This window comes from Bufo bufo, chromosome 3, assembly GCF_905171765.1.
Source record: "Bufo bufo chromosome 3, aBufBuf1.1, whole genome shotgun sequence".
Lineage (NCBI taxonomy): Eukaryota > Metazoa > Chordata > Amphibia > Anura > Bufonidae > Bufo > Bufo bufo.
In genome coordinates, this window is record NC_053391.1 from 350,234,754 (window position 1) to 350,243,202 (window position 8,449).

The following is an 8,449-nucleotide window of genomic DNA, read 5'->3' on the forward strand; positions in this document are numbered from 1 at the left end:
TGCAGGAGACTATTTGTGGCCGTTTCCTTACGAAACAAGTTGGTACTGATATTACCATCCGCATCATGTGTGATGCTTAGGTCCAAGAAGGTGATGCAGAAGGGGTCTATTTCCGAGGTAAAGAAAAGCCCCGTGGTGTTGTGGTTGAGGGCAGACACGAAATTGCAGAAGTCCTCCTGTGACCCATTCCATAAGATGAGAACATCATCAATGAAACAGGCCCAGAGCAGGATGTGTGATGCCCACATCGCCATTCCTTCCTCAAAGACAACATCACTCTCCGACCAACCTAGGTAGAGGTTGGCATAGGACGGGGCACAGGGGCTCGCCACGCCCGTCGCCTGATTGTACACCCGGTGGTCGAAGATGAAGATGTTCTGCTCAAGAATAAAACTTAGGAGTCGGACAGTAAATGCATTATGTGCATGAAGCTGGATCCCCCGTTCCTGCAGGAATTGACCCACAGCATGACAGCCCTGTTGGTGAGGCATAGAGCTATATAGGACCTAGACGTCAAGGCTTGCCAACATTATGCCCGCGTCCACCTGTAGACCATCAAACTTTTTGAGGATGTCCATAGAGTCGCGGACGTATGATGGCAATGCCGAAACGAAGGGCCTTAGAATAAAGTCCATATACACACTAGATGGATGTGTGAAACAACCTGTGCCTGACACAATGGGCCAAACCTTTAGCGGGTCTAGGCCCTTGTGCACCTTGGGCAAGCCATAGAAGCAAGCATGTTGTGGAAAGCGTGGGCACATAAAGTTGAACTCATTCTGATTGATTAAACGCTGTTCAAGGCCTTCCCGCAGGATGTCTTGTAACTTGGCACAAAAGGTCTGATGGGGATTAGACTGGATCACCCTATAGCAAGCTTGATCATCCAAAATCCTGTTACACATATCCAGGTATTGGTCACCATCCATAACCACAATATTGCCGCCCATCAGACGGCTTAATGACTATGGAGCAGGACACCAAGCGACAGGAGAGCTTCCATTTCATCCGACCGCAGATTGTTCAGACTAACTCTCGTCCCTTCCAGGGTCAATAACTGGTCTGTGACCACCGTTAGGAATGTATCCAATGGCGAGTTGTCATTTGACGGCGGATTGAGACGTGATTTGGGTCGCAAGTCAGTAAATGGACCTTCCCTTACTGGTCTACTACTTTCTTCCAGTAGGTTAGATAGAATGTCCACATCTGGCAAATCTCCCACATCAATGCCTAGTTCCATGCACCTTCGTTTAACATGGTTGGCAAAGAACTTCCTCCCTTTCAACTTGCGAATGAATAGGTTTCGATCCTTAATCCATTCAAACAAATTGAAGGAATGGGATGGTACAAACGATAGGCCTTTAGATAGAATACGCATTTCCGCAGTACTAAGCACTCTGTGGGATAGGTTGACAATTTGGAGGTCATCAGAATCCGTATGGGGGGGGGGGGGGAACTCCTTGGTCTTTACGCTCTCTCAGCATATATGCTGAAAGGCAGGCCCTTGCCTAAAAAATAATTGTTGTGAATACCGCCTCTCCGACTACTCCCCCTACCCCTTTTAGTCCTGCCCCTATAGTTACCTCTTTTCGTATGTTCATGGGATATGGGTACAGTGCTAGTTATGGTGTCGGTTTCTGTTTTTCTGTTTCGCCTTCTGATGAAGAGGGCTCAGTTTTGGCTTCAAGGGTTCGATTAGATATTTTTTTTTTGTGTAATCGAACAGTCGTCCTTCCTTAACCCTTTTAGTGATCACCCATACGCCTTTTTTACGGCGGTCACAAAGGGGCCTTAGTCTGGGCCGCCGCTTTTTTTTACATGAGAGCCAGGGCCCTGCTCTAACAGCCCGGTCCGGCAGGAGTGTCGATCCGGGCTGTTTAACACTTTACATGCCGCGGGCAATGGCGCCAGCCGCATGTAAAGTGCTGATAGAGGGAGCAGACTCCCTTGGTCTCCCATCGGCACCCCGCAAATGCAATCGCTGGGTGCCGATGTGTGTGAAGGCTGGCTGGGGTCTCGTGTAGGCCCCAGACCAGCCTTCAGTAATTTCCAGCAGTCTGGCACAGCCTGTTGGGCATTGTCAGAATAGCACTGATATTAAAATGCAATGCACTATATAGATGATGCATTGCATTTTGAAATCAATCAGAATGTTGTCTGTTATAGTCCCCTTGTGGGATTATTAAGTGCTAAACAAAAAAAAATAACACATTTATTCAATAAAAAAAATCCCATATAAAAAATTACGCTTTTCAATGAAAAAAAAAATCTCCCCCATATGTCTGGTATTGCCGCATCCGTAACGACCTGGACTACATAAATATCATGTAAATTATCCCCTACGGTGAATGCCGTAAAAAAAATAATAATACAGAATTGCTAATTTATTCTTAGTTGCTACCGAAAAACACGTAATAACAAGCAATCAAAAAGCGCCATTTACTCCAAATTGATACCAATGAAAAAGTCGTCCTGCAAAAATCAAGCCCTCAACTGCATAGAAAGAAAAATAAAGTTATGGGTCTTGGGAAGCGGCACTGCAAAAACATTTTTTTATTTATAAAAAAAAGCGGTCTTATTGTAAAAAAAAGTAGGTAGACTAAAAAAAAATATATGTATTTGGTATAATAATAAAGATATTATGTTATTTATACCGAAAAATGAACGCCATAAAATTTATAATGTAAAAATGCAGTGGCAGTATTGCTATTTTTCCCATCTCCCTCCCAGAAAGAGTTAATAAAAGTTAATCAGAAAGTTGTGTGTACCCCAAAAAGGCGCCATTAAAAACTACAACTTGCCCCGCAAAAAACAAGCCGTCATAAAGCTATATAGACGGAAAAATAAAAAAGTTATAGCTCTTGGAAGGGGACAATGAAAAAAGAAAGAAAAACGCTTGGTCAGTAAGGCCCAAAACAATCTGGTCACTAAAGGAGTTAAAGTCAGTAGTGTCTCTGATGTATTGTGTGTGTTTCCTTTCTTTGAGCTGTGCAGTGTACTGCCTGATTGCTTGTTCAAGTTTTTGTTCTTTTTTTTTAAACTCTCTATGTGCTGAGTGTTTTTTTTTTTTTTTTTTTTACAGCCTCAATTTGGACGGAGAGTTCGCTAGCGTTTTTTTCACATAGCGCTCTCTCCTCCTCCAACAGCAGAAACATTAAACGCAAGGACGACGCTATCGATTTCTGCTCCCACTTACGCAAGAACGGTGATGACTTTATGTGCCCAAGCTTTCCACAACAGGCTTGCTTCTATAGCTTGCCCAAGGTGCAAAAGGGCCTAGACCCGCTAAAGGGTCAGCCCATTGTGTCAGGCAGAGGTTGTTTCACACATCCATCTAGTGTGTATGTGGACTTTATTCTAAGGTGCTTCATCTCTGCATTGCCATCATATGGCCGCGACTCTATGGACATCCTGAAGAAGTTGGATGGTCTACAGGTGGACGTGGGCGTAATTTTGGCAAGCCTTGACATCTTAGCCCTATATAGCTCTATACCTCACCAACAGGGCTGTCATGCTATGGGTCAATTCCTGCAGGAACGGGGGATCCAGCTTCGGGCACATAATGCATTTACTGTCCGACTCCTACGTTTTATTCTTGAGCAGAACATCTTCATCTTCAACCACCTGGTGTACCATCAGACGAGAGGAGTGGCGATGGGGAGCCCCATCCTATGCCAACCTCTACCTAGGTTGGTGGGAGAGAGATGTTGGGAATGGCGATGTGGGCATCACACATCCTGCTCTGGGCCCCTTTTAATTGATAATGTTCTCATATTATGGAATGGGTCACAGGAGGACTTCCGCAATTTCGTGTCCGCCCTCAACAACACCATGGGGCTTTTCTTTACCTCGGAAATAGACCCCTTCTGCATCACCTTCTTGGACCTAAGCATCACACATGATGCGGATGATAATATCAGTACCAACTTGTTTCGTAAGGAAACGGCCACAAATAGTCTCCTGCATTTGGATAGCTGTCACCCCCATCCATTAAAGAGGGGAATACCGAAGGGTCAATACCTTTGCGTGCGCAGGAAGTGTTCTAATCTCTCGGCCTTCAAAAAGACAGCGGTAGATCTAAAGCAGAGGTTCCAGTGGCGTGGTTACCCTGAGGCAGTACTTAGGGATGCGTACCATCAGTCCCTGGGAGTGGATCGGGTATCCTTACTCAATCCACGAGTCAGGACCGATACAGATGACAACATCCGGATTGTGGCCAATTTTGAAATGGCACACCGGGAGGTCAGGGACATTTTGACCAGATACTGGGGTATTTTGAAACTGGACCCCGATGTTGGTCATTTAGTGAGGTCTACTCCCTTTATTACATTCCGATGGGAACACAGTCTAAAGGATAGGTTGACTCACAGTTTCTATCAAAAACCGCAATCAGCGACATGGCTTAAATCCGAGGCAAGGGACACTTTCCGTTGTGGGAATTGCAATTAGAATGGGTAATTCTTTCTCCAGTACGGTAACCAGTTGCGCATATACCATTAGGGCATTTATTAATTGCCGGACGGTGGGGGTTGTCTACTTGGCCACATGTCGCTGTGGCATGCAATATGTGGACAAAACCAAGCGGGAGTTCCGACGCCGTATAGGCGAACACTTGAACGACATCCAAAACAAATCTGACACTGTTATAGCTAGACATGTGGAGTTGAAACATCCGGTGGAACTCAAGCCTATGATGTTCCAGGGTATTGAATCCATCCGTATGTCCCCGCCAGGCTGTAACATCGACACCAAATTACTGCAAAAGGAAGCGCAGTGGACATTCAGGCTTCTGATGCTCTGCCCAAAGGGATTGAACGAATATATATCGTTCACATTGTTCTTGTAATCTGCCCACATATTTCTAGCTTAGGTAAACCACCCAGTAATTGACCACTTGGGGTCGAGGGAGTTAGACTGAGCAATATTTGACCAGGTGGGCTCCTGTACTTTCTCACCAGGGTCACACCTACGTGTGGGGGCAGTCTTTACGCCTACTTCCCCGGTTGAGTGATGTAGTTGATATCGGTGGTGGCAGCTTTCCTGCCTACATCGGTACTTTTTCTTTTGTGTTTTGTTCCTACCTACTTTTAATTATATTTCAATAAATAATTATTATTTTGTTTTAAGCGTTACCCCACTCTAGCAGTGAATTTGGTATGTGGATATGCCATAAATTCTTTGGATAGGAATACCACATTAATGGGATTGTCAGGTGTTTAACAAGTAAAATGTTATCACTATACATATGTAATTATTTAAAAATGGCTACTTGTTTTAGTCACTCAATATATACAATTTTTTATAATTTTTTTCATAACATTTTATTTGTTCACATTCACTGTCTGAAAACCTCTTCTGACTCATTTCTGCTAGGATGCCCACAAAAAGTGCTGCCTGGTCAAGGGATCTGCATGCAGATTACTGATAAATTGCTGAGTGGTACCTGTACTTGCCATGGTTTCAAATGCTAAGTACATGTGCAGCCCTGTGGTTAGCAGTATGGCGCATACGGATCCTGGAGCTGGGTCACATATGTACAGGCACCCTTAGGCCTCGTTCACATTTCCGTTTTATATATTAATATATCTGTATGGAAAGGCAGGCAAAGTGAGTCAAGAAAGTGAAGTGAGAGCAGTTCAGTGCGGTCAGGTCAGTGGAAGTTCAGTCTGCAACCAAGCTAACCCCAAGTCAGACAATCAACCCGGCTAAAGCTAGGGCTGGACCTGCTGAACACAGAAAAAAAGGAGAGCTGACAAGTAGCTACCCCTCAGATTTGTGCGCAGACCAATGTTAGGCCTCAAGAGAGGAATAACAAAAAAACACAGAGTGTTGAAGAGTATAAGAAGAGACTCGTGGAAACGAGAGTGTTAACTCAGCCTATAGACTCCATTGGCATCCAATGTGAGATAGGAGTTAGCCTACGGTGCCCGTTCACAGTCTACAGTGAAGTACAATCTGTAATTAGAGCCGCATTCCTGTGTGGACTAGGGTTTCACCGGGTATCGAATTTTCGATACCCAATCAACACTCTTGCACCCGGATCGATCCCATACTGGGATTTGCTATTTTCCAATACTAGGCTGCACTACTGCACAGCCTAGTATCTGTTCGAGAACATGGTGCGCTCCGGTCTCGGCCTGCACCATGTTCTCATCAGCCGGCACAATGCAGAAGGAGGAAGTCCCTCCCTCCCCACTGTGACGTGGATGCCGCTGGCCATCAATGAGAAGATAACACTGAGGAGGAGGGGAGGGGCTGTGGCCACTGTGCCACCAATGCATATAATTAACCCCTAAATACAAATGTAGGCTGTGTGACATGGCCGGCAATGAGAGGGTACACGATCCCTGTCAATTATTAGTTTAATTGACAGGGTTTGGCGAGATCTCCTACATTTGTATTTAGGGGTTAATTGTATGCATTGGGGGCGCAGTGGCCACAGACCCTCCTTCTCAGTATTATAATAAATGTCAATTATTTTCATTGCTGGTGAAGTGGCCTAGGAATGTTCTATTATGGGTCGGACGTTCCATAAAATGCAGAATAGACTCAGCTTTTTTGTGTGGTATCGAATATCACAATACCTTATGGTATCAAAATTGAATCAAAATGTTGGTATTGTGACAAACCTAGTGTGGACGGATTATTGGAAATTGTGAGTAAGGGCTCTTTCACACTTGCGTTGTTCTTTTCCGGCATAGAGTTCCGTCGTCGGGGCTCTATGCCGGAAAAATCCTGATCAGTTTTATCCTAATGCATTCTGAATGGAGAGAAATCCGTTCAGGATGCATCAGGATGTCTTCAGTTCAGGACCGGAACGTTTTTTGGCCGGAGAAAATACTGCAGCATGCTACGCTTTTTGCTCCGGCCAAAAATTCTGAACACTTGCCGCAAGGCCGGATCCGGACTTAATGCCCATTGAAAGGCATTAATCCGGATCCGGCCTTAAGCTAAACGTCGTTTCGGCGCATTACCGGATCCGACGTTTAGCTTTTTCTGAATAGTGTCCTGGCAGCCATGGTAACCAAAGTCCTGTTTGCCATGGTAAAGTGTAGTGGGGAGCGGGGGAGCAGTATACTTACCGTCCGTGCGGCTCCCGGGGCGCTTCAGAGTGACGTCAGGGCGCCCCACGCGCATGGATGACGTGATCGCATGGATCCCGTCATCCATGCGCATGGGGCGCTCTGACGTCATTCTGGAGCTCCCCGGGAGCCGCACGGACGGTAAGTATACTGCTCCCCCTCTCCCCACTACTACTATGGCAACCAGGACTTTAATAGCGTCCTGGGTGCCATAGTAACACTGAACGCATTTTGAAGACGGATCAGTCTTCAAATGCTTTCAGTTCACTTGCGGTGTTACGGATCCGACGGGCACTTCCGGCAAATGGAGTACACGACGGATCCGGACAACGCAAGTGTGAAAGAGCCCTAAGCCAGGAAGGGAAGAAGAGAAGTTTACTGATGTATATGCCACACCTAGAAGACAGACGGTCAGCCAGAAGTTACAACAGCCTGAGTGTGACCAGAATCAATACCTCACCAAGAGCCTGTTATTGGGATTACAGATACAACTAACTTGTGATGTCTTTTGAATGGATTACAAATAACGCATTGCAATAATCTGTACATCTACCTCAAGGCAAATGATTGTCAGTAAATGTTCCAGTTATTTATTCAAACGGATTCCTCTTTATTCTACCACCTTAATTGCACCCAAGGGTGCTGACGTCACGGCATCAGGGACCATGCCTTCCCTGCACCTTAAACCATGTATCATCAAGGGCACCTACCAAAAACTACCCCCATCAAGCCACCACACTTACGTGCGGCCCAATCACTGCACTTGCACAGTATAGGAAAAGTTTATGCGTCCGTGAAAACCACTGACAACACAGATAGTATTCACTTGAATGGCGCTTAGCCACGCCCAGGCCAGTTGATACTAGTAGTGACGTCACTGGGCCAGCAGTAAACAGTGAGAAGGCTGCGGCGCTGCTGGAGCGCCACTGCCTTCTCAAACAGCTGACCGGCGGACCCCCGCTGATCAGATGCTGATCTATCCAGAGGATAAATAATCAGTTTAAACAAACTGCAGAACCCCTTTAATTGTCAGTGTTTGTGGAATACAGATGACACACGGAGGGCAAAAAATGGACACATGGTCCAAACACAGATTCTGCACGGACATCTTCATGGATGAAATGAAACATGGACGGATTTTCCATGGACAAAAAATGGACACAGAAATGTGTCCTCTTGCACACGGCTATTGCCCCGCCGTGGCTGTATTGCGGCCCACATACGGCAGGTCTGCAATACATGGGGCATTGGCCGTGTGCATTCCGCATCACGGATGTGGACCCATTCACTTGAATGGGTCCGCAAATCCAGAGATGCGGTGCAGACCAGAAGCACTCCATAGTGGGGTAATCATCTTTTTTTTTGCG